We start from the raw sequence: 23,654 nt of genomic DNA, 5'->3' as shown, positions 1-23,654 counted from the left end.
GAGAAGCTGAGAGCCCTCAGGAACAAAATGAAAACATGGATTATCTGCTGCTGTGGAATGCAACAGGTGCATCTGGGATTGGTCTCATGTGTTTGTAATTAATGGCCAATCACAGTGAGCTGGCTTGGACTCTCTGAGGCAGAATCTTTGTTATCATTCCTTCTTATTCTGTTCTTAGCTTAGCTAGCCTTCTGATGAAACCTTTTCTTCTATTCTTTTAGTATAGTTTTAATGTAATGTATATAATAAAATAATACATCAAGCCTTCTGAAACATGGAGTCAGGTGCTCGTCTCTTCCCTCATCCAAAAACCCCTGTGAACACCGTCACAGGGGTGGGCTCAAGCTGATGGAAAAAGGGATATTCCACCCAGGGATGAAGCTGGTGGGAAGAGGGGGTTGATAGCTTTTCCCAAACAATCGTTTGTCCGTTCTCTCCTGACACCACCAAAGGCCTCATTTCAGCAGCAGCCCTCCCAGAGCACATTTGCTGTAGCAAGTGCTGTGCTGTGCCCAGCAGAGCCTTCAGGGGGGCTTGGGATGCTGGAGGGACTGCAGGGCCCTGGCTGCTGTGATCAGCTGTCCTTGAGCGAGGCTCCAGCCTGCAGGGCTCCTTGCTGGCACTCAGCATCTCCTCTTTCCAGTGCCAGCTCCATCTTCTGCCCTGGGAAGAAAAATACGGAGGAGAGCAGCAAGCAAGGAACAGCTGCTGGCTTTGCAGTCCTGCTCATTTGGATCCTGCTGTTTGATTCCACCTCCTGCCTCTAGTGCAAGGGTCAAGCTTTCCCAAATTCTCTTACACAGGTTATTAGAATAAACCTTCCACTTCCTCTGTAAATAATATTGGTGTAAACCCACTACAACAGAGCTTTCTTTTTACCTCTGCTCCTCTAAATGGCATGCTGCAGTAGTTTATATCAGTGCAATAGTGAGCAGCTGCAGGATTGCACCTTTCTGACCTTGGGAAATCATTCCTGGCTGCCTTCCACTCGGGAGTGATGCAGCTGGATCTGCCTTGATCACTTGCTTAGTATCTAAAAGTTCCTGCAGTGTTCTTTCAGGTGATGGTGTCCAATTTAAACCTCCATCCTGCTCCCAAATATCAAAATATGCCAAATAGGTCACATGCAGCTGAAGCAAAAGATTTTTATGAGCTTTCAATGGGAATTGAGGCTGAACACCTTTGGAACAGTTGGGATTTATATTCCTTCCCCCTCACCTTCCTCCAGTCATTTGCAATTCATGTGGCACCCGGGTGATGAGTCTGCAAGTGTTACTCAGAAATCATTGAAACATTAAAAAAGAGCTTGAGTATCTGTTTTGCCCCAAAACTGTTTCTGTTTTATGAGCTCAGAACACAAGCTGCTGATGGAGTGAATTTGAAAACTAGGTCTTGCTCCATTCCCAGGGCTTTGCTCCCTGGAGGTGAGTTTTTTTTGAAGCAGGAGTTATGTGTATTTGACACTAAAACAGAGTAGTTTTGTTATTTGTTTCCTCTTGCCCTTGAAAATAATTAGTTAAAACCTTTTGGGGAAACATTAGCAGTATAATTTAACTAAGCAGGGATTTTTTCCAGGCTGGCAGGAAACAAAAGGGGAAGGTGTCCCTCCTGGAACTAAATGGTTTGTGAGGTCTCTTCCAATCCAAACCATTCTGTGATTCTGTGATCCTGTGGAGAAGTCTGGTGATAACTGTGTCAATGAGATGCCTGTGGAAGAATAGTAATCTGAAGCAGTTTAAAATTTGAGGTTAATGCAGCTCAATTAGAATTATGGAAATTTTTTTTCTTTAACTGAGAAGGAAGGGATTTATTTTGAGCTCATCTTTCCCACAAAAAGCATTACCCTTAAGCTATATATCTAGACAAGAGCTTTAGAAAAATAAGGAATAGACAGAATTTATGAGCTGATGTACAGGATTTGTCAGCAAAAGTAGCTGCACTTTAATCACATAGTCCAGTAACTGCATGCTGTGCATACAGAATCCCAGAATGGTTTGGGTTGGAAAGGACCTTAAAGCCCATCCAGTGTCACCCCTACCATGGGCAGGGACACCTTCCACTGTCCCAGGGTGCTCCAAGCCCCATCCAGCCTGGCCTTGGGCACTGTCAGGGATCCAGGGGCAGCCACAGCTGCTCTGGGCACCTGTGTCAGGGCCTGCCCACCCTCCCAGGGAACAATTCCTCATTCCCAATATCCCATCCATCCCTGCCCTCTGGCACTGGGAGCCATTCCCTGTGTCCTGTCCCTCCATCCCCTGTCCCCAGTCCCTCTGCAGCTCTCCTGGAGCCCCTTCAGGCCCTGCAAGGGGCTCTGAGCTCTCTCCAGAACCTTCCATCCTCCACTCGTCTCTGCCTGTGGAGCTGGACCATGTTGGGGATTTGAGGAGAGCCCTCCTGGAGCAGAGCCACCTCGGGGGTGAGGTTCCTTTGGCTCTGGGCAGGTGACACCACTGGTGACAAGTGTCCCTCACTGCCAGGAGCAGATGAATCCAGCAAGAGAAGCTGCCCCATTGCACTGCACCCCAGCCAAATGCCAGATTTAGGGTTTTTGTTTAAATACCAAATAAGTTTCTGTGGCTGACAGTGTGCTAACAGGGATGGCCCCAAACTGGCTCAAACAAGGGGATGTGAGCACTTTATTTAAATATAACTTGCAAGTATTGACCAAACCACATCCAGTCTGCCCAGCAGTCTCATTAATTGTAGTCATTAAGTGGATTTTAAATCAGAATCATCAGATCAACAAAAAAGGATGAGGCTCTCACTTTTCAACAGCACAAACAGTATTAAAATCTATCAGCTCTCCCTGTTGGGATGTAATTATCTGATCTTGTGCTTTTTCTTTTTTTTATTTTTATTTTTATTTTTTAAATCCATATGTGTCGTTTCATTGAACTTGCACCCACTATTTTGTGAACCCTACCCAACCCACTACTAAATGTAGAGACTGACTTCCAACTGGCTTAGGGGGATTTGGACAGCACTGGCACAGCTCAGATTTGAAGTTCAGAACTAAAATACTTTAAGCCCTGTGTCAGATGTATTTCGAGTAGGGCTCAGTACTGTATCACTTAACCTCTTCACTCAGGCAGGCATAAATCCTCTTTTTTGACTTTCATGGGCCCAAACTCTCATAAATAATGGTGACCAGAGCGGACATTTGTTCTGTATGCACTAATGGGTGATAAAGGAGGTAGGGAGAGTAAGCTCTGAGTAGTGCTGTGCCCAAACCAGAGAGAAGAGACTTTTAACCTGCTCTTAGACATGAAAGCCTTTCTCTGGCATACACTGGACTCAATCCCCTGGCCTGCAGATGAGGAGGAAAGTGTTCAGTGGGACTTTGATGTGTGGCTAAAGGAAAACAAAAAGGTAGAAAGAGAAAGGGAAAAAGGGGAACCCAAGCCCTGTTTGGCACTGCCTGGCCCTCCTGTGCTCAGCAGTGATCATTCCCAATGGACTTTGTGCTTCAGCATCTCTGGATCTCTTGCAGCCTCTGTTTAATTCAGTTCCTAGGGTTTAAGCTGGATCCCTTTTCTGTAAATAGGAATGAACTGTCAGTCTTAGTCTGTCACAGACATCTTTTCATTAAAAATCTTTCCTTAAGATTTTTTCTTCCTGAGAAGCTGAGAGGCCTCAGGAACAGAGTGTAATCATTTATTATCTGCTGCTGTGGAATGCAACAGGTGGATCTGAGATTGGTCTCATGTGGTTGTTTGTAATTAATGGCCAATCACAGCAGAACTGACTAGGACAGAGAGTCTGAGGTAGCTGCCTTTGTTATCATTCTTTCCTTTTCTATTCTTAGTCTAGCCTTCTGAGATGAAACCTTTTTCTTCTATTCTTTTTAGTGTAGTTTTAATATAATGCATATCATAAAATAATTAATCAAGCCTTCTGAACATGGAGTCAGATCCTCATCTCTTCCCTCACCTGAAAACCCCTGTGAACACCGTGACATTAATCTCTTGTCCTGTAGAAAAATTAATTGAGTTTAACTCCTCACTTCTGCCAGAGCACACGGATATAACACCTCTACCAAAATTTCTGTGTGCTTTGGCACTTTCTAGTAGGGTGCCTAAGTGTGCCTAAGCACAAATAACTGGTTTTGGTGGAGTAACTCGAGTCAGTGGCCTTCTGGAGGAGCTGGGGCACTGCTCTGCTGTGCTGTCCTCCTTCAGGTTTGGTTTTCAGTGGCTGTGACAATGACAAAATGACAGTTTCCCTCCAGTTCAGGCTCTGCCTCTTGCTCCTGCAGGTAAGCTGCTTTTTGAGCTCACAGCTGAAGTGCTGGGGAGCTCCCTGCCCTGCGTTTGAGGAGGATTCCCATCTCTTATCAGGTGTAAAAGCTCAGCATTAGCGCAGTTAGTGCTGTGGTGGAAGGAATTTGAAATGGTTTTGCTCTTCAGCTCTCGGGGAGCTGTGAGGAGGGAGCCCCAGCTGGGTAAGCAGTTTGGGCAGTGGTGTGCATCTGGTGGCACATCCATGGGCATGGCCTCCAAAAGGCTGAGAATAAAACAAAGGAATAGGAAGAAACCCAGAGGGCTGCTCATACAGATTTGTTGTGGCTTTCATTTGGGGTTCCCGGGATGTCACCTTGATTTTTTAAGTTTTTCTAAGCCTTCTGATGTTGACATTCTTGTAACAAACTTTCTCACACGCTTTCTGTAAATAACTCATTGTTTTGCATTCTTTTATGGAGGAGGAGAAATTTGATGGACTGTTGGCTTGTCCAGTGTCAATTGAGAGGCGGCAGTGTCACCCTCCAATCCACCGCCACTTTTGGGAATCTATAAATGTTGGAATCAGAAATTTAAAAGTCCCCTTTACCTTAAAAAGAGCAGTGTGTCCACATGGTGTTATTTTGTGTCCTATAGTAACTGGGATAGGAAAGAAAAATGGAATTGGGTTTCCAAGGAAGGCAGAGGGCAAGGGAAACAAAGGAGGCCTGGGAGGATCTGCTGTGGTGTTACAGGGGGACACTGGAGGCAGGGCAGGTGGAGACATAAAAGGGCTGGTTCTCCTTCAGGGCTAAACAGCCCTGACTCGGGATTTGGTACTTGGAAGGGAAGACTCCTTCTAGGTGGGTGTTATGTTGTGGATCAGAAAACTCAGGCTGATCTCAGAGGAGAAGAAAACATCTTTGTCAAGGGAAGGACTTGCTAGAGTGGCTTCTGGCAATGCTTCTGAACTCAAGCAGTGAACACCTTGGCACAGGTGATGACGACTTGCTGCTCCTCAAGGCATGGACTGGATAATCTTGGGGCTCTTTTTCAGCCCCAGTGATTCAATGATTCTGTGACAGCATTTACCAAAAGCCTTGAAAAGACTGGCTGAAACAGCAGGGACTCGGGGAAGGAAAACAAACAATGGCAACTGTGAGGCAAACAAGGGAAGCACAAGCACAGACTGATCTGGACAAGGAATTCGAGCTGGCTCTGGGATGGGATGGGATGGTGTGTGAGCAAACAACTGCCCAGAATGTGCTGGGCTCTGTCACAGCCTGAGAGAGGGAGACAGCTCTTCTTTCCAAACTGAGACCCTGTTTGGCTGGGAATGTCCTCTGCCCCCCAGCTTTGGTGGGGCAGATGGCATTGGAAGCTTGACGCTCACAAACACTCCATAGTCATGGGCCCTTCCCATGAGCTGTCAGGCAGTGGGAAGTGAGCACAAAGTCAATTAGCAGAAAATGAAAGGGCACATCTGTTGTACCTGGAGGGGCTTGGATTCCTGAGCTGCTGTGTCCTGCTCTGGCGAGGAAGCTCTCTGGATGGATGGATGAACAGTACAGGTTTTAAATTTTAAAATCTCATTTCTACAGATGCACAAAGGCACCAGATCTGGGCCTGAAAGCATCATCTACTTTGCAAGCTTGGAATGTAAACAAGAGGTTTCAACTTCCAGTGTTTTCAAAGGAGGTGGGCAGATAGTGACAGCACCAGGGGCAATGGTTTTAAAGTGACAGGGGGCAGAGTTAGAGCAGATGTTAGGTGTGGGGGTACCAGTTGTGGGTTTCTCTGGGTCTGGATTGAAGGCACTTGAGACAGTAATTTATGTTCAGACTCAAGTGTTTATTATTTCTTATCAGTAAAACAGCCTCACAACCATGAGTTTGGCATTAGAAGGCTCAAAATGGCTAACTATGTGTTGTTACGAGGTCTTTAAGGACTAAACTATCCAATTAAGAACTGACACCTGGATTATTTCCCCTTTTAACCCAATAACTGATCCCACAGAGCTGCAATGGGGGCTTTTCTGCCCAGTTACAAAATGCCACCCAAACCCATGGAGAAGCATGAGGAAGAAACCCAGGATGACACCCTGTGCCCTCCATCTTGCTTCCATCCACTACACACTAAAAATCCCCAAACCTCAATTTCTCACCAGGTGATGCACCTACACTGCTCTCTATAATCTATTTCACACTTTTGTGGATTCCGGTCTATCTTGAAATCTGGGAAGCTTTCTCCATGAGTGAGGGTGAAAGTCAGTGCTCCCCTGGGGGTCAGGGCACCCCAGAGCAGACAGAGAAATATCAAATATTCCCAGTGCCCTCGGTTTCCACAGTTAGGAAGGAATTGTTCCCTGTGAGGATGGATGGGATATTGAGGAGAAATTCTCCCCTGTGAGGGTGGGCAGGCCCTGGCACAGGTGCCCAGAGCAGCTGTGGCTGCCCCTGGATCCCTGGCAGTGCCCAAGGCCAGGTTGGATGGGGCTTGGAGCAGCCTGGGACAGTGGAAGGTGTCCCTGCCCATGGCAGGGGGCAGAACAAGATGAGCTTTAAAACCCCATCCAATTTAAAGCATTCTGTGATTCTACAGGCACAGATCTGGGATGCTGAGCTGGGATGGAGCACGGCTGGAAGGCTCAGGCTGCTCCCTAGCTGTGGTGCCAGCTTCCCTTGAGCTGTGAACCTGCCTTTATGCCCAGCCCTCACTGGGCAGGCCGCAGAAGGCAGGGATAACCTCGTTCCCTCCCTCTGCAGGCTGCCCAGCGCGCTGACAGCCCCCCTGAGCTGCCTTGTGGCTGGGCTTTGTTAAACCCGGGCGCTCACGCCCCGCAGCTCTGCCCGGGATTTGTTTGCAAATGCAGACACTCAATGGTGAAACAAGGAATGCCAGCCCTTGCCAGCCGGGGGGAGCAGCCAGAGCTGAGCCCTCAGCGCTGTGAAACCCCAACTGAGAGCTGGGGAGCGCTTGGCTGATGGAGACGGTCCCTGCCACGTCAAATATTGTGACCTAATTGTGAAAAATGTGTATTTTATCACTGGCTTTTGGCAAATATTAAAATAAATATTATATATGTTATGTTAGAAGGTTATGTTGTATTCATTTTCTTAAGTAGTGCGTGTTGAATATAGTTTTAGGTTATAACATAAGGTTAAAATAGAAACTGTGCCATGTAAGACACCTTTTTTAAAGAAACGACTCGCACTGAGACAGCAGCCACAGGACACCTGAATCTTTCAGAGAAACAGAATTTATTTCCCCTTTATCAGAAGAAATGAACTTCTTCCCACCTTGCTCAGCCCTGAAGATGCTGTCAGGATTCAGAGGAAGAAGCTGACACTGCTCACACAGAATCCTGTGTTTGAATGGAATTTATGCATCATGTATGAGGGGTATGAATATGCAACAGGCTGTTGCTTTTAAGGGTTAATCCTCTGTTAACTTGGGTCCTTTTTTGGGCTTATTTTGCCCAGAAAAGGTACCTGGACCATCCAAAACTTATTGTATTTATTGTCTCGTATTGTCCTAATCCAAATTGTCCAAACTATTATTACTCTAATTATATTGCTATTTTTATAACAATTTTATTATCATTAAACTTTTAAAATTTGAAAAAACAAGTGATTGGCATTTTCCCCATTGCTCTCCTTGGTGTCAGGTTCTGCTGCAGGGACACAGAGCAGTCCTGGAGATCCCGATGTCTCTTCTGCTGCTTGGAAAGGAAATGAAGAATGTTTGTTTGTTTGTTTCCTGCATTCCCGGGCTGTGTTGCTGCTGCAGCGTCCCAGCACCATCCCAGCAACGTGTGAGGTGACTGAGAAATATCTGCCACATGCTGTTTGTGTTCCCCTCCTCTCCCCAGGAATGAGTGCTGAGCAGTGACCTTGCTTCAAATGTGCACAGCCTTGGTATGATATTATTTCAGATCTTTGAATCCCAGGGAACCAGGTATTGTTGTTTTCATGGTTTATTTTTGTTTTTTTTCTTTTACCTGTATCCCTCTTACTCCTCTGGGGCCTACTGGACCTTCAGGGCCCTGAAAGATAAGTGAAAAAAATTATATATTTCTGTATATTTAGATTTTGTCAAAACCACTTTTAGGTAACTTTTTACTAAGGTGTCTTATTTAGATATCTTTACATTAAAATCAAAACTAAATTTTAGAGAAGCTTATCAGCCACAAAGTATTAAATAAATAATTTTAAATTGACTGGTAATCAAATTGCAGCGTAATGATGAACATTATCAAGGATCAGTAGTCCAGGATTAAACTCTATTTGAAGTTTAGTGCATAATTTATAGCAATTAGTGCATAATTTAAAGCAATTTTGCACTAAATCTTTGAGATTGGAATTAGAAATCTTGTTTTCATTTTTATGTCTCATTCCCTTCAAGCCTTCTGCATCTTTTAAAGTAGAGTTTGTCCATTGTTTTAAACAGGCTCAGCCTAGGGCCATAAGAAGAATCACATGAAAATGTAGAAGGAGCTCAGAAAGTTAGTAAAAATGGTGCCCTTGCTCACTACATAATTCCAAACTGTCAGATGTCAATTTACCTCAGCCTTATGTTAAAGGCAAGAGGGACACAGAAACGGATATTCACCCAAAGCTGCTGAGGAGCAGGGGTGAGCACATTGGAAAGTGATGCTGTTTGAAGCAGCACAGGTTTGTGGCCACTGGTACCAGCATTTAATTTGGCTTAGGATTGGTCTACAGTGCAGAGGAGTATTCAATGTGTAATTAAAGAGCTCTTATGATAAGACTGGGGGTGAAGGAGTCCCCTTGAAGTGGGCTCTGCTTCTCTGCAGTGCTTGAAAGCCCTTCCTTTGTTGCCTGCTGCCAAAGTTTGAGAAGCTTCGTGCTGAACCTGTTGGGGGCATTCCCATGCCAGGATGGGAAGACAGGGAGGAAAATCCCTGCTAGGCTGGCAGCTGATCCCAGCCACGAGGAGCACTGCTCCAGGGATTTAGCTGAGGGCTGGAGGTGGAGAGACACTGAGAGTCCAAGAGGTTCATGCAGAGGGGCTGGAGACACTCCTGGGACACTCCTTTGTCCTGACTTGGGCCAGGATTGTCTTGGGGTGGTATTTTCAGGGTCTCCCAGATGAAGGGAGGAAGGATGAATCTGACTCCATGTTCTCAGAAGGCTAATTTATTATTCTATTCTATTCTATTCTATTCTATTCTATTCTATTCTATTCTATTCTATTCTATTCTATTCTATTCTATTCTATTCTATTCTATTCTATTCTATTCTATTCTACTAAAGAATACAGAAAGAATACAGACAGAAGGCTAAAAGATAATAATGAAAACTCCTGACTCTCTCCTCAGAGTCCAACACAGCTGGCATGTCCAACACATTCACATGAAACCAATGAAACAATCAGCTGAACCTCTGTTTTGGATAAACAATCTCCAAACACATTCCACATGAGCACAACACAGGAGAAGCAAATGAGATAATATTGTTCTCCTTTTTCTCTGAGGCTTCTCAGCTTCCCAGGAGAGAAATCCTGGGCAAAGAGGATTTTTCCAGAAAAATATGACAGTGACCGAGCTGGTTGGAGTGGAGATGCTGCTCTGCGGGTGGAGGTGCCAGGTGGGGCTGCTCAGGGCACTAAATGCTCATTCTTTTCTGGTTTCTGACCTGCCACAGGTGAGGAAGGGATTGTTGGTCCCTGCTGCTGTTCAGTTCAGCGCTGGATCCCTGGAAGTGTCCCAGGCCAGGCTGAACACGGCTTGGAGCACCCTGGGACAGTGGAAGGTGTCCCTGCCATGACAGGGGGTAGAATGGGATGAGTTTTAAAGTCCCTTCCAACCCAAACCATTCTGGGACTCTCTGATGTTGTGCTTAGCACTAGGAACTAATGGAAAATAGGAGGAAGGGGGGATGTGCAGGTAAAACTTATTTTCATAGGGACATTGTGGTGGTGTTTGCAGCGTCCTCAGGATGAGGGAAGAGCTGAGAATCTTGACTCCATGTTTCAGAAGGCTGATTTAGTATTTTATGATATTATACCAAAAGAAAATGATATATTAAAACTATACCAAAGAAAGAGACAGAAGGGAAGGGAAGGGAAGGGAAGGGAAGGGAAGGGAAGGAAAGGAAAGGAAAGGAAAGGAAAGGAAAGGAAAGGAAAGGAAAGGAAAGGAAAGGAAAGGAAAGGAAAGGAAAGGAAAGGAAAGGAAAGGAAAGAAAAGGAAAGGAAAGGAAAGGAAAGGAAAGGAAAGGAAAGGAAAGGAAAGGAAAGGAAAGGTGATTGCTTAGAGTCTCGATACAGCTGGACTTGTGATCGGTCATTAATTAAAAACAACTACATGACACCAATCAAAGATGCATCCGCCACATTCTACAGCAGCAGATAATTATTGTTTACATTTTGTTTCTGAGGCTTCTCAGCTTCTCAAGAGAAAAATCCTAGCAAAAGAGTTTTTCAGAAAATATGTCTGTGACAGGACATTAAACCTTGCATCATAAAAATCCACACATTTCCATATTGCTTCTTTGGCACCTGAGAAAAACAGAGGCAGAATTACCTGCTGCACATCCCTCCAGCTGTGCTAATAAACATCTCCCCGAGCCTGACCTCGGGTGCAAGCCACATTCTTCTGTGAGAATGTTTGCTGTAAACAATGTACTTGTTATCAGGGAAGTTAAAAAGAGCCTTGTTGGATACTGAAGGGAAGGAGCACTTGCCAAAAGATAAACACCCAGCCGTGCCTGCTTCCCATTCCTAGGCTGAGGGAAAATCACTGCAGCACCAAACATCAGCTGCACTGACAGGAACGTGGGAATTACTTGAGATGTAGGGGCTGTGTGTGGTTCTTCCTCTGGCTTTTTTAAGGCTTGGTTGGTATGCTGTCCACAGCAGCCCAGGGCATCCTGCAGAATTCCAAATCCTTAGTTAAATGCAGCTGCACTCTGTGAGAACTTCTTTTTCTGGCAGTTAAAAAAAAAAAAAAAAAAAAAGGGGAGGGATGGGAGAAGGGAGAAGAGATGGTCCAAAAAAAAAAAAAAAAAAAGCAAAGATAGAAAGGATTCTGATAAAAGGGAATGGCTTATTAAAGGGATTCAGGAGGAGGGAGAGTAAGAAGAGATTGTCTCATGGGAGATTTTGTATGGAGTACTTGGGGGAGAGAACTGCCCCAGGGCTGGGAGGTTGAATCTGTTGGGTTTTTTCTTTAATTTGGGAAACCAGGATTTGCTACAGTGCCTGGATCAGTATTAAACACTGGACAGTAGCAGAGAGACCTGTGTGGGGCAGAAAATGACAAGACATCTGTCTGCAGCTCACTCTGTAGGAAATGGCACATCTCTGCATCTCAGTCTCAAAGCTGAAGGCTGGACCACATTCATGGTCTCATACCGTGGAGCATACACTTCCCCTTTCAGTGCAGAGGAATCGCCTGGTGTATGTTGGTTTTTACTTTTCAGATTTTTTGGTGGATAATTTCATCATTTCAGGTTTTTGCTCAAGATTCCTCCACCAGCAGCATGTGTGGGGTTCTGCCTCCTGCTTGCTAATGTCTGCTTAAATATTTTTCACTTGCATGAAAAGGCAGCCTAGCAAATTAGAAGCATTTCGTAGGCATTATGCTGCTGTTAATTATGTAGGAGCCCAGACACTATTCACAACAGTAATAGGAAAACTACCAAAGCAAATGCAGCAGCCTGAAATGCCAAATTAAGGTCTCAGCTCTTGAATGCAGCTCAATTTGCAAGTGGCTGCTGTACACAGTCAGTGTGGGGGTCCCTGCTTCCCTGAGATTCCTTGGGATTTTTCCTCCTGAGAAGCTGTGAGGCCTCAGGAACAAAATGTAAACATTGATTATCTGCTGCTGTGGAATGCAACAGGTGCATCTGGGATTGGGCTCATGTGGTTGTTTGTAATTAATGGCCAATCACAGCCCAGCTGGCTCAGACTGTCTTGGTCAGTCACTTTGTTATTAATTATTTTTCTATTCTTAGCTAGGTTTCAGATGAAACCCTTTCTTCTATTCTTTTAGTATAGTTTTAATGTAATATATATAATAAAATAATAAACCAGCCTTCTGGAACATGGAATCAACATTCTCATCTCTTCCCTCAACCTGGGGCCCCTGTGAACACCACCACAACATCTCATGGCTTCAACCCGTTCCAGGTTCCTGGGGCAGCTCCTGGTCAGCCCAGCAGCTTTTAATTCTAGGTGAGGTCTCAGTGAGTGCTCGCTGTTTTCTGTCAAGGCTGGTTATGTAAGGGAGCCACTTTTACAGTTCTCACTGCACACAGTCATGGCACTGGTCAGTTTTATCTTCTTTGCTGTTGCAGGCTCTGTTTTCATTTCATGGCTGAGGTCCATGGCAGAGAGAATTGCCTGGGCAGACAGCCCTGGGATAAATTCATCTTCATTACAGAAGGTGGGAATTCTTAACATGAGAGCTCTGCAGTGATATTTACATCAGATTTAGATTTATATTAGGAACAAATTATTGACAGTGAGGGTGGGAGGGACCTGGCACAGGTTGCCCAGAGAAGCTGTGACTACCCCATCCCTGGAAGGGTTCAAGAATGTTTGCTGTGGCTAGATTGACACAAAACTCTGGTGCCTTGTTGTCAGTGATTGAGGAATTGCTTTCCTTGTTTGCCTCATGGTAGTTTTCCTGCTGGCAGCCTGGATTAGGGGTGGGAAATTGAGCCAGCAGTGCCAGGAACTTGTTTGAGTCCAGGTGCTTTGGGTAACCTTGCCAGTGCCAAAGTCAAATGCAAATTCAGCAGGTCCTGGCTGAGTTTTGTCATTCTTCTTCTGGACACCCCCAGACAGGATCAGTCATCCAACATCTGACTAGACAGGCATTCCAAGAGCAAACTTCTGTCTGTATTAAGTCTGCTTTGACCTTTTTCTTTTTATCCTGTAGCTTCTGAGCATGAAAAGCATGCGCTCTGGTAATATTGTCCTTAGGTACCCTGTTATAGTGTGATACCTTTGTGGATAACTATATATTCATCTTTGCAGCAGTAATACAAGAAAGATGCACTTGGATGGGGGGGAAAACACCCCTCTACTTTCAATTTTGATCAGATCTTTTACTGGATCTTTTCCAGTAAAGATTCTGCGGGAGCTAGGAAAATATTCCTACTCTTCTTCTAGGACTGAAATTGCCACAGGACAGAAATGACTGTCATTAATATTGTATGCATATTTTGCCAGAGGATGGCAGTGTGGAAGGGTTTGGATTGCTCTGGGAATGCCTTTGTATCAGCTGGGGAAGGAAAATGCCATCTGCTTTCACAGGCCAGTCAGCTCATGCACCCAGACAGCTCCACCTGCAGCCTGATCAGAAAAATAAGGTTAAGGGCTGGTGGGTTAAATGGGTTTAAGTTTAAAGATTGCCAAACCAGTGACCTGCCCCCAACAGTGCTGTCTTTAAAGGGAGAATAATCCATTGAAGAAATCAGTTATTTGTTAAAATACAAAGTTTGTGTGGGAAGGGAGAGTTAATTGTATGTAAACCAGAACTGGGACTAGAGCACTTAATTTAAGTAATGCTATTCCTAAAAACGTCAGCTAGCAATCTGTGGGCCTCTTGAGCTAATTCATAAGAAAGTAATAATGCTAAGTATGTGGGGTTTTCCCTATTTGTGTGTTCCATCAGCTTGTGTTAGTGCAGCCTTTAGAACATTTGTCAAAATATTCATTGCCTGCTTCTCCTTTCAGCTTGCAGAGGTGGCATATATCTAGGCAAGAGACTAAAATAAGTGCTCAACCTCCTTATTACCAAACCAGTAGGTTTATTCTGTCTGCAAGGCATTGATCCAGTGCTTACACACAATTCCACGTGCAGTTCAGACAAATCCAGTTCCCAAGGTGTTGAGTTTGTGAGGTCCCCAGGACGAGGTGAAGAGATGAGAATCTGACTCCATGTTCTCAGAAGGCTGATAGGATATATATGATATGACATGATATGATATGATATGATATGATATTTATTGAAAGAGTATATATATATATATTATATATATTGAAAGTATATATACATCACAAGGCTTAACAAGAATGAAATAATAAAAACCCATGACTGCCTCCTCAGAGTCTGACACAGCTGGCTGTGATTGGTCATTAATTAATAACAATTCACATGAAACCAATCAAACATTGACCAGTTGCTAAACAATGTCCAGCCACATTCCAAAGCAGTAAAACAGGGAGAAGCAGATGAGATATTGTGTTTTCTCTGAGGCTTCTCATCTTCTCAGGAGAAGAAATCCTGGCGAAGGGATTCTTCAGAAAATATGACAGTGACACCAAGGAGCTGTCCTGCAGCCTGATGTTGGAGCTCCAGATGTTGGCCCATCCCCTGTCCCTTGCTCTTACATGGTCCCAGGGGGAATTTGGATGCACAGGGTGCTCCCAGAGCTGGGTTTGTGTCCAGCTGCCCCAGTTCTGTTGGCGTTGGGACAGCAAATAGCAAGTGACCCTTTGGACCATGCGCCAAGGTGTTTGCAGGGTGGTGACACGTGCACAGGAGAGTCTGGGTGCTGGGCAGTGGACAGGTGAACATCTCAGTGAACACCTCAGCAGGAAGCTGCTGCCCTCACCTGTGCCTCTGGGAGCTGGCAGGGGTGTGTGTGTGAGAAATGGGGCCAAATCCTGCATCCAGCTGAATCCCAGTGAGAGGAACCTTGTGGCTCTCCAAAGAGCCAGGAGTATCAGGAAAAGGAGGCAGGGGGGGACAAAAGCCGCTAGAGGGGCTGTACAATAAAATTAAAGCTTGAGGGGCTCAAAAGGGCTTAACAGGGGCTTCCTAGTGTTGACAGCCAGGTGAAACCTCTTTGCTGTCCTTTGGAAGCCTCACTGCCTTGAAGGCTGTCTCCAGTGGTGCTGTGCCTGTGAACTGTCTGTGAAACTTGTGAGCACTTGAGGCCGGTCAGTACAGCTGCCAGCGTCCCCTGCAACCCATCCACTGGGACAGCAACAAAATACCTCCAACACCACCAGAACCACAGCCAGGGCTGGGCTTTGCCATTGGAAACCTCCTCAGGGCCCTGGGGATGCAGCAGCAGAGCTGGGTGCTGCTGGAAGGGTCTGTGGAAACCCAAGTGAGGGGATGGAGCAGGATCCATGCAGGGCTCCAGACAGGAGCAGCAGGGACTGGGGCTGCAGGCAGGGCTGCAGGTGGGCCCAGGGGTCACCTACCTGCCTGCCAGCTCAGGAACTTCCAGATCAGGACTGGGTGCCAGGCATGGAGCTGAACAGGACCCTCTGGACAGTGACACCTTAGGTCTTCCTGTTCTGTTTCAGTGTGCACTTTTAGCTGTATATTAAGAGTCACTGGGATCTTTCCACAGGATGGTGAAGACAAAACAATCCTACTCTAGCTGGAGACTCAAGGACAAGCTCTTCAAACTTCAGGCCCAAAGCATAAACAACATGAGAAGAGGAGAACGGGCAAACAGGCAAGGAGGATGAAACTTCATCATTTGAAGCTATTAATTGGCTCCTATATGCAAATGGACTAAAGCTTGTAAAAATGAGAGATCCCATGACCAAGCCCTCTTTGCTTCCATCTTGGAGCCATCTGGGCAGAGCCATGGTACTGCCAGGGTGTGGCCTTTGAATACACTTCAATAAATCTCCACTTTATTGCTCTTAACCCCATCCAGCCTCTGTTCCAGCTCCTCAAAGCATCAGCAGGACTGCAGGCAGAGGCTGCTCAGGGCAGTGAGGGGCTGTTGGTGCCATCAGGGTGCTGGTTCTTGTGGCTCTGCACTCAGGCAGCCTCCTGCCTCCAGCTCCATCTTCATCTCCTGTCTCCATGTGCTGATACTGTTGGGACATTTGCTGTTCCTCACTGTGGCAGACAACTTCTATAAAAAATCCTTTCCTTAGGATTTTTTCCTCCTGAGAAGCTGAGAGGCCTCAGGAACAAAATGTAAACAATGGTTATCTGCTGCTGTGGAATGCAACAGGTGCATCTGGGATTGGCCCATGTTGGATGTTTCTAATTAACATTTAATTAGAACATCTAATTAAATTAACATCTAATTTCTGGCCAGTCACAGCCCAGCTGGCTCAGACAGAGAGTCCAAGACAGAGCCTTTGTTATCATTCCTTCTTATTCTATTCTTAGCTTTGCTAGCTTTCTGATGAAATCCTTTCTTCTATTCTTTTAGTATAGTTTTAATGTAATTTATATACTAAAATAATAAATCAGCCTTCTGAAACATGGAGTCAGATCCTTGTCTCTTCCCTCACCCAAGAACCCTTGTGAACACCGTCACACCTCACCCTTGTGAGAATGGGGAATGTTTCACAGGTAAACACTGAACAGGCCATCGATCCCTGTTTCTGACTTTCCACAGTCAAGCAGTGCTCCCAGCCCCACTTGGAAAAGCCAGGACAAATTCAACAGCAGGTTTTTGTGGCTTACACAGGTCAGCACCCCAATTTAATGAAGCAGGAGGTGGGTCTGAGCTTAGCTGTGTTCTGACAGTCTTGAGGGCAAAGCTCCTGAGCTGAAACTGCTGTTGTTTATTTGCAATGGCTGAAGAGAAGTGCTGCAGAAATAAATCCAGGTTTACCAAGGGAATTGTACAGTGTAATTTGGCATCTGTCAGCTGAATCCTGGGCCAAAGTCACTTCCTTGGCTTCCTTCTCACCTAATCCTTAGCTGGTCACTTCTTATCATTGGATTAAGCAGCTAGAATGCACAAAGTAGAGCTGGGACCAAATTCCAGCCTGACAGTGGATCACAGAAGCCTCTTCTCTCACACACTGGCCATCCCCTGTGCATCTTCTGCCGAGTTTGTTGTGCTGGGACTTGTGACACTTTCCATGTGATGCACTGCACATCTCCTGCAGAGGAGACACCTCAGGCTTCTCAGAACTCAGCTGGGCTTTGTACTCATGAATAAAATATCTCCTTCCTTGGTTTGCTTAGGGGTTTTGTGTGCTGAGGCATGAGTGGTGACAGGAAATCAGGAAACTGTTCTGTAAATAAAAATAGGGTTTATTTATGTGGCTGTCAAATGTTTGGTGTCCACACTGGGCTGAAATGATCCACCCCTTGTAGCAGAAAATCTCTGTTGCACACGGGGCTGTGCCAGCTGTGGGATGAAATCCTGTTGCCTTATAAAAGTCAAGTTTCAGGGGTTGAGTTTTCGGCTGTCTCTGGAGTTCTTTTCCATCCTTTCTTGCCTCTGTTCTCCTCCTGGAAAACACACAGAAGCCCCTGGGATATTACAGCCAGGCAGGGGTGAGAAGCTTCTTGCATGGCTGGGATATTGCCACTCCCCACTAAGGAAAACACCTTCACTGCAGGCAGAATTAATTGTGTTTAATTGTGGGGCAGCTTTCCATGGTGCAGTTACTCAGTGGTGAGGAAGGAGCACCAGTGTCTACCTCAACTTCACTAAAGCCTTTGGTGCTGTGTCCCACACCATCCTGACAGAGGGGCTGGCAAAGGGCAGCTCAAGGAAGTTGTCGCAGACATCTTCTCATGAAAAATCCTTTCCTTAGGATTTTTTCCTCCTGAGAAGCTGAGAGGCCTCAGGAACAAAATGTAAACATTGATTATCTGCTGCTGTGGAATGCAACAGGTGCATCTGGGATTGGTCCATGTTGGATGTTTGTAATTAATGGCCAATCACAGCCCAGCTGGCTCGGACTCTGTCCAAGACACAAACCTTCGTTATCATTCCTTCTGATTCTATTCTTAGCTTAGCCAGCCTTCTGATGAAACCTTTTCTTCCATTCTTTTAGTATAGTTTTAATGTAATATATATCACAAAATAATAAATCAAGCCTTCTGAAACATGGAGTCAACATTCTCATCTCTTCCCTCACCCTAAGACCCCTGTGAACACCGTCACAGGAGGTGGCCAGTGGGGCAAACTGAAACCTGGACAAAGGACCAGAGGGTGCTGAACAGGGACACAAAGCACAGGAGATGCTGCTAAGTTACCCAGGGGATTGATTATATTGATTGTCATTAATTGCCTGCCTGATGGGACACAGCACATTCTCCGTTTTCACCGATACTTTACAGTTCTTGCTCTGATGTTTATTTTAATGCTGAAATAAACATCAACAAAAACTGTTCCCATGGGGTAATAGCTTCATTAAATGCTTCATTATAATGCAAATAATTCCCTGCTAGAATTGCATTATATTTAAAAGTTAGAGAACTAAAGCATAGAAACAACCTGAATATGGGATTAACATCTAATATTATACCATCAAAATTGCTGTTAAATTAATACATCAATCCAGCAAGAGTCTTTTGTTGTATTTACACATTTGAGAAAGCTTTCACTGGGTTGAATAATACATTAAGAGTTTAAAGCAGCTCAAATGAAAATAAATCCAAATTACAATTAGTTTACAGTGCTCCCCTCTGGATTCTCCCCTTACTTGTGGGACATCTAGTGGCAGAAAGGAGACTGGATCTTGGCAGACAAAATTATATTTAAAAATGTGATGCTTGCTTTTAAAAAGGACACTAAAACGTTTTTCTTTGCTATAGTTGGAGGCTGAAAGAATTGTGTGGATTTTTAGTATTGATATTTAAAAGCAGATTTGGCTTTTAGTCACAAAAGCAGTTTGTGTGGGAGCAGCAGGGCCAAACTGCAACTTGCTTTCCTTAGTGCTGCTCCATTGGGAAATAGCTTCCAGAAAAGTTTTCCCTGATCAAGACTGATCCCTGTTCCAGCTTCACCTCTCTCTGTTCCAGGTCCCCTGAGTCTCATTTATGACACCCCAGCTGCTCCTTCCAGAATCTGTTTATACATTTTATTTCCCCTTGATGTTTTCTTGCTGGCATATTCCACTGTTGTACTGTACTGTACAGGTGTGGGGGTCTCCAGCAGACAGAGCAGAACTCTGAATTTGGAAATACAGCTGAGGAGTGAGGTGGGGGCAGGAAAAAAGAAGTGCTGTGCTCAAACCTTGCTACACCTGCAGGACATTCAATGTAGTCTGCTAGAAATATTTTGGAGGAAGGAGCTCAGGCTTTTCATGGGTATGGCCTGGGATGGAACAGCTCCCTTTTCCCTTTTGTGCTCCTCCTTCCAGGCCACGGAGAGGTGCAGCACAGGCCAAATAATGGATGCAAGAGGAGCCTTCTGAAAGGCAGCAGCCCTGGGCTCAGGGTGGCTGTGAGCTTTCACAGCAAGAGGTTTCCTGGGTGTTGTTGTGCTGTCCCACTCCACTGGCTCTGCAAGAACAATTGTGCAAACTGTGGAATGTTCTTCCTTTTTCTCTTTTGTATTTTTCCCCGAACTTTCCTCTCTTCTTGGCAAAGCCCACACAAACATTCTTTCTTGATGGAGCTGGAAGAACTAACGAGAACTTCTGTAACAGGCTCAGGTATTTCACGGCAGCATCAGATCAGCTGGAATATGTACCTGCCTTTAAATCTCTTGCTTTAATGGTGTGGGGTTTATCACCTTTCTAGTACTTGGCCTGTTTGAGGGCTTTTTCTGGTTTTTTTCCCATTATGATCTGTAGCCTTAAGGGCACAGAATCCACTCAGAAAGCAAATTGATACTCCTCTGACCCTCAGTTTTGGGAGTTTGTGCAGCAGGGCCCTAATGGAAGGATTAGCTGAAATTTCTGAGCTCTCTCAGTACATTTCTGTACTTGAGAGTCTGAAGAAGGTCATGGCTCTGCCCTTGCAATCAGCCAGGTAACACCTGGGCTCTGAGATGCTGGGTGACATCTTCAGAGAGGCTGGGACACCTGGGAACCCAGGAATGCTCTCTTGTGACAAACCCCACAAGCTTCACCCTCGTTCCATGTCCCCCTCAGCAGAATGGGGAACTAAATAAAGACCCCAAATATTTTATTTTTCTGGGCTGAGCATGGTGCTACATGGTGTGGGCTATCCCTTTGGTCAGCTGTGCTTGTTCTGAGGTGATCCAAGGTCCACTATTGATGCAAGGTGCCCTCAGTGTGAGAGGAACATGCTCTGACTCCATGATTCAAAGGCTGAACAAATGCTTTAAGCTATACTATATTTCATTATATTACTACTATGATACTAAATATCATAGCAGTATCATACTATAATACTACTGTGATATTTAGTAGTACCATAGTAGTATGATACTACCAAATATCATAGTAGTTATGATATACTAAAACCATATACTAAATGCTAAAACTATACTATACTAAACTATACTCTAAATACTAAAACTATACTAAACTATACTAAAGAAATACTAAATGCTAAAACTATATTAAATACTAAATACTAATACTAAAACTATACTAAAGAAAAACCCATGACCCTTTCCAGACAGTCAGGACACAGCTTTGAGCCAACTGGTCAATCAGTCCAAACAACCATCAGCAGAGTCCAAGTAACAAATTCACTTTCAGTAAACAATCTCCGTGACACATTCCACATGTGCCAAAGAACAGGAGCAGCAAGTAGAGATAAGAATTGTTTTCCTTCTTCTTTCTCTGAGCTTTCTCACTGCCTTCTCCAGGAAAAATCCTGGGAGAGAGAATTATGTCTCTCTCTCTTCAGAGAATGTGAATGCCACAGCCCACCACTAGCACTGGTTGCTGAAGCGAGGAACAAGGTGGGAGGCTCTGGAGCTGTGCCCATGAGAGAAGTCATCTCCACTGATATTCAAGGCTATTTCCCACCCAAAAGAAGCTGGAGCAGCAGTCAGGTCTCTTCTTGTGCCTCTCTTCCAGTTCTCTAAGAGGGGACTTGGAAAAAGCAATGGCAGGGCATGAGCAGAGGTTGTCTGAGGTGGAACAGAGGGACCAGCACCTGGAAAAAGAGATGTGCCTGCAGGCAGCAGGGTTGCATGGAGCTTCCTTCCCATGGGCCAGGAAGGCTTCAGGAGTGAAGTAAAGGCTTCCATCTAGGCCTTCTACACTACGAGACACTTTGGAGACACTCAGAATGCTGAATCTGTTATCAGATCTGTTATCTGACTCAGAATGTGGAATCTGTTATCCCTGGGAATGCTGGGCTTGGAGAGGTGATACCCTCCACTGCAGGCCAGGAGACTTCCCTGCAAACTCTCTATTCCCATTTTCCCTGCCTCCCTCATTGGTCAGGTAGCACTTGCAGATCACACTTTGATAACATCTAATTTTTCTCATTTCAAATCTCTCTGAATGTTTAGGATTAATCCAATTTTTAAACCAAAGAATAATGTAGGCAGCCCCACATGGATCTCTAACTTAATTCTTCCACATCCAAAGGTATGGCCCCTGCCCTGACCCAGGTTCAGCCACACTGTCACAGGTTTTACACAGCTGAGCATTCCTGGGCTCCAGTCTTTACTGCTGTGTCCCTCTGAGCAATCCTCCTGTTGTCCAATGTCCTGATAGCCAGGAGCACCTGTAAATCTGCAAGTTCAGCTTTAAAACCACCCAACCTGTGGTTGTGAAGCCTCATTTGAAAATGAGCTCCTTAAATGTCTGTGTGTGTTTGGGGGAAAGTGTATGAGTGGCATAAACCCTGGGTTTTGAGAGAAATCTTGAAATTACAGCAGTTTGTTCTGTACCTGGAATCCAGGGTGAATCAGGTAAGCTGTTGTTGCACAGCTCTGGCAACTGGTGGAGACAAAAGGAAAGGCTGAGAGAATTGGGATTGTTCAGCCTGGAGAAGAGAAGGCTCCAGGGCAACATAACCGACCCTTCCAGGGCCTGAAGGGAACCCACAGGAAAGATGGAGAGAGACTTTTTACAAGGGGTTGGAGTGACAGGACACGGGGAATGGCTTCCCACTGCCACAGGGATGGGATGGATGGGATGTTGGGAAGAAATTCTTCCCTGTGAGGGTGGGCAGGCCCTGGCACAGGGTGCCCAGAGAGGCTGTGGCTGCCCCTGGATCCCTGGAAGAGTCCAAGGTCAGGTTAATGGGGATTGGAGCAGCCTGGGACAGTGGAAGATGTCCTTGGCCATAGCAAAAGGGATTGGGGTGAGATGAGCTTTAAGGTCCATTCCAACCCAAACCATTCTGGGATTTTGTGATCTGCTCTGAGGCTGATGCATGCACCAGCCTGCTGAGCTCAAGGGCTCTCTGGGACAGAGAACAGCAGGATTTACTGCAAGAGCAGTTGTTTATTTATTTATTTTGCTTGGGACTCTAGGGCTGTTGGGAGTCTGGTCACTCTTACAGGACTGATCATGGGACAAGCCCACAAGCAGCCTTTGGGCTCAGGGAGGGTCAGGTCTGGTCTTTCTGGCCCTAGGAATCCAAACTGCTGTGAAGGGAACTGCCTGCCTCTCCTTTTCTGTTGGGATGTTTCTTTTCACAGAATCACTTAGGTTGGAAAAGGCCTCTGAGATGGAGCCCATGTCCTGCATTCCTGCCGACTGAGCCTCACGCACAGGTACACTTGCTCCTGGTTTTCCTCTGTCATTCCTGAAGTTGTGACAACTGGACCCATGAGAAATGGAATTTCCAGCTCTGGCGGTGGGAAAGGCAGTAAGGTGAGGAACAGGATGTTCAGATGTTCAGCTGACTGCCGGGAAGGGAGCAGAGTGGCACAGCACAGCGTGGATTTGGGTAACAAAAAAAGGTCACCGGAGTTCCTGCTGTGCCGAAAATTTGCTTTAGAGGTGGACTTGATTTGCAGATACGGCGTTCAACTCACCTACTGTGTGATGGAAAATTACTGCCCTCACATTCTCCCTTTGTCCTGTTGTAATCCTAAATACTCGCAGAGATGTTTATCCATGCTGTTAATGTGTAGTAATGGGATTGCTATTTTAAAAATCGATACAAATCTCACACTAAAAAAGAAAGGCTTAAAGATTAGTCTGTCAAGAGCTGTCTTAATAGATCTGTCTGACATTTGAGACACTTTCCCCAAAAGTACTCTTGCAGTTTCAAATTACTTCTTAAATGATGCTGCCTGCAGATTCCAGGCCAGCTAATACAAGTTGTCAGAGTGAAAACCTTTCTCTGCAGCTTCAGAGAAGCTGGAAATCATAAATGTTTTCATTCTTTTTTTTTTTTCATTTGATCAAGAATGTGTTCCCTCCTAAATCAGGGAGCAGTGGTTTCAAAGACATTCTTTACTTTTGTGGTTTCAGCCATCTGGGAGGCTGGAGAAGCTGGAGAGGTGGGGATGATGGGGAGGCTCAGAATGGATCTTTCTAATACTGCCACTTGCAGTGTGTGAAAAGCTGAATGGTGCTGACTCGATTAAGACTCCTTTTTGAGATGCAAAAAATTGCTAGCAGATGGTATATGCAATTATAGTCTAGGTAATTGAGGCTGGCTTTAATATCCTTTTCATATTTTAACAGTATTCCATACCCTTCTCATTTCCTTCCACAGCTCTGGCTGGAATGTCTCTGGTCCTCCTCTGTCAGTGTACTCACTTCTGACTTCTTCTGACTCTTAAAGGCCTGTTAATTAGCAATAATTGCAGTTATTCATCAAGTTCAGGGCCATGTCTTTGTGGGGTG

The 23,654-nt window shown here is 45.2% G+C and overlaps 1 protein-coding gene across 4 annotated transcripts in view; it reads left to right on the top strand.

Annotated features, from left to right (window-relative positions):
• TRPM8 (transient receptor potential cation channel subfamily M member 8) overlaps nucleotides 1-23,654 on the top strand; it is a 101,683-nt gene that overhangs the window by 26,501 nt on the left and 51,528 nt on the right. Inside the window, exon 1 of one of the 4 annotated variants that reach the window (XM_063162731.1) lies at nucleotides 22,554-22,570. The exons of the other annotated variants lie outside the window; for them this stretch is intronic. The gene's annotated coding sequence lies outside the window, so the exon portion shown is untranslated. Of the gene's footprint in view, nucleotides 1-22,553; nucleotides 22,571-23,654 lie in introns of those variants that run through there. 4 annotated transcript variants of the gene reach the window in all.

This window comes from Melospiza melodia, chromosome 8 (genome assembly GCF_035770615.1).
Source record: "Melospiza melodia melodia isolate bMelMel2 chromosome 8, bMelMel2.pri, whole genome shotgun sequence".
Taxonomy (NCBI): domain Eukaryota; kingdom Metazoa; phylum Chordata; class Aves; order Passeriformes; family Passerellidae; genus Melospiza; species Melospiza melodia.
This window is presented reverse-complemented; position numbering and strand designations above follow the sequence as displayed.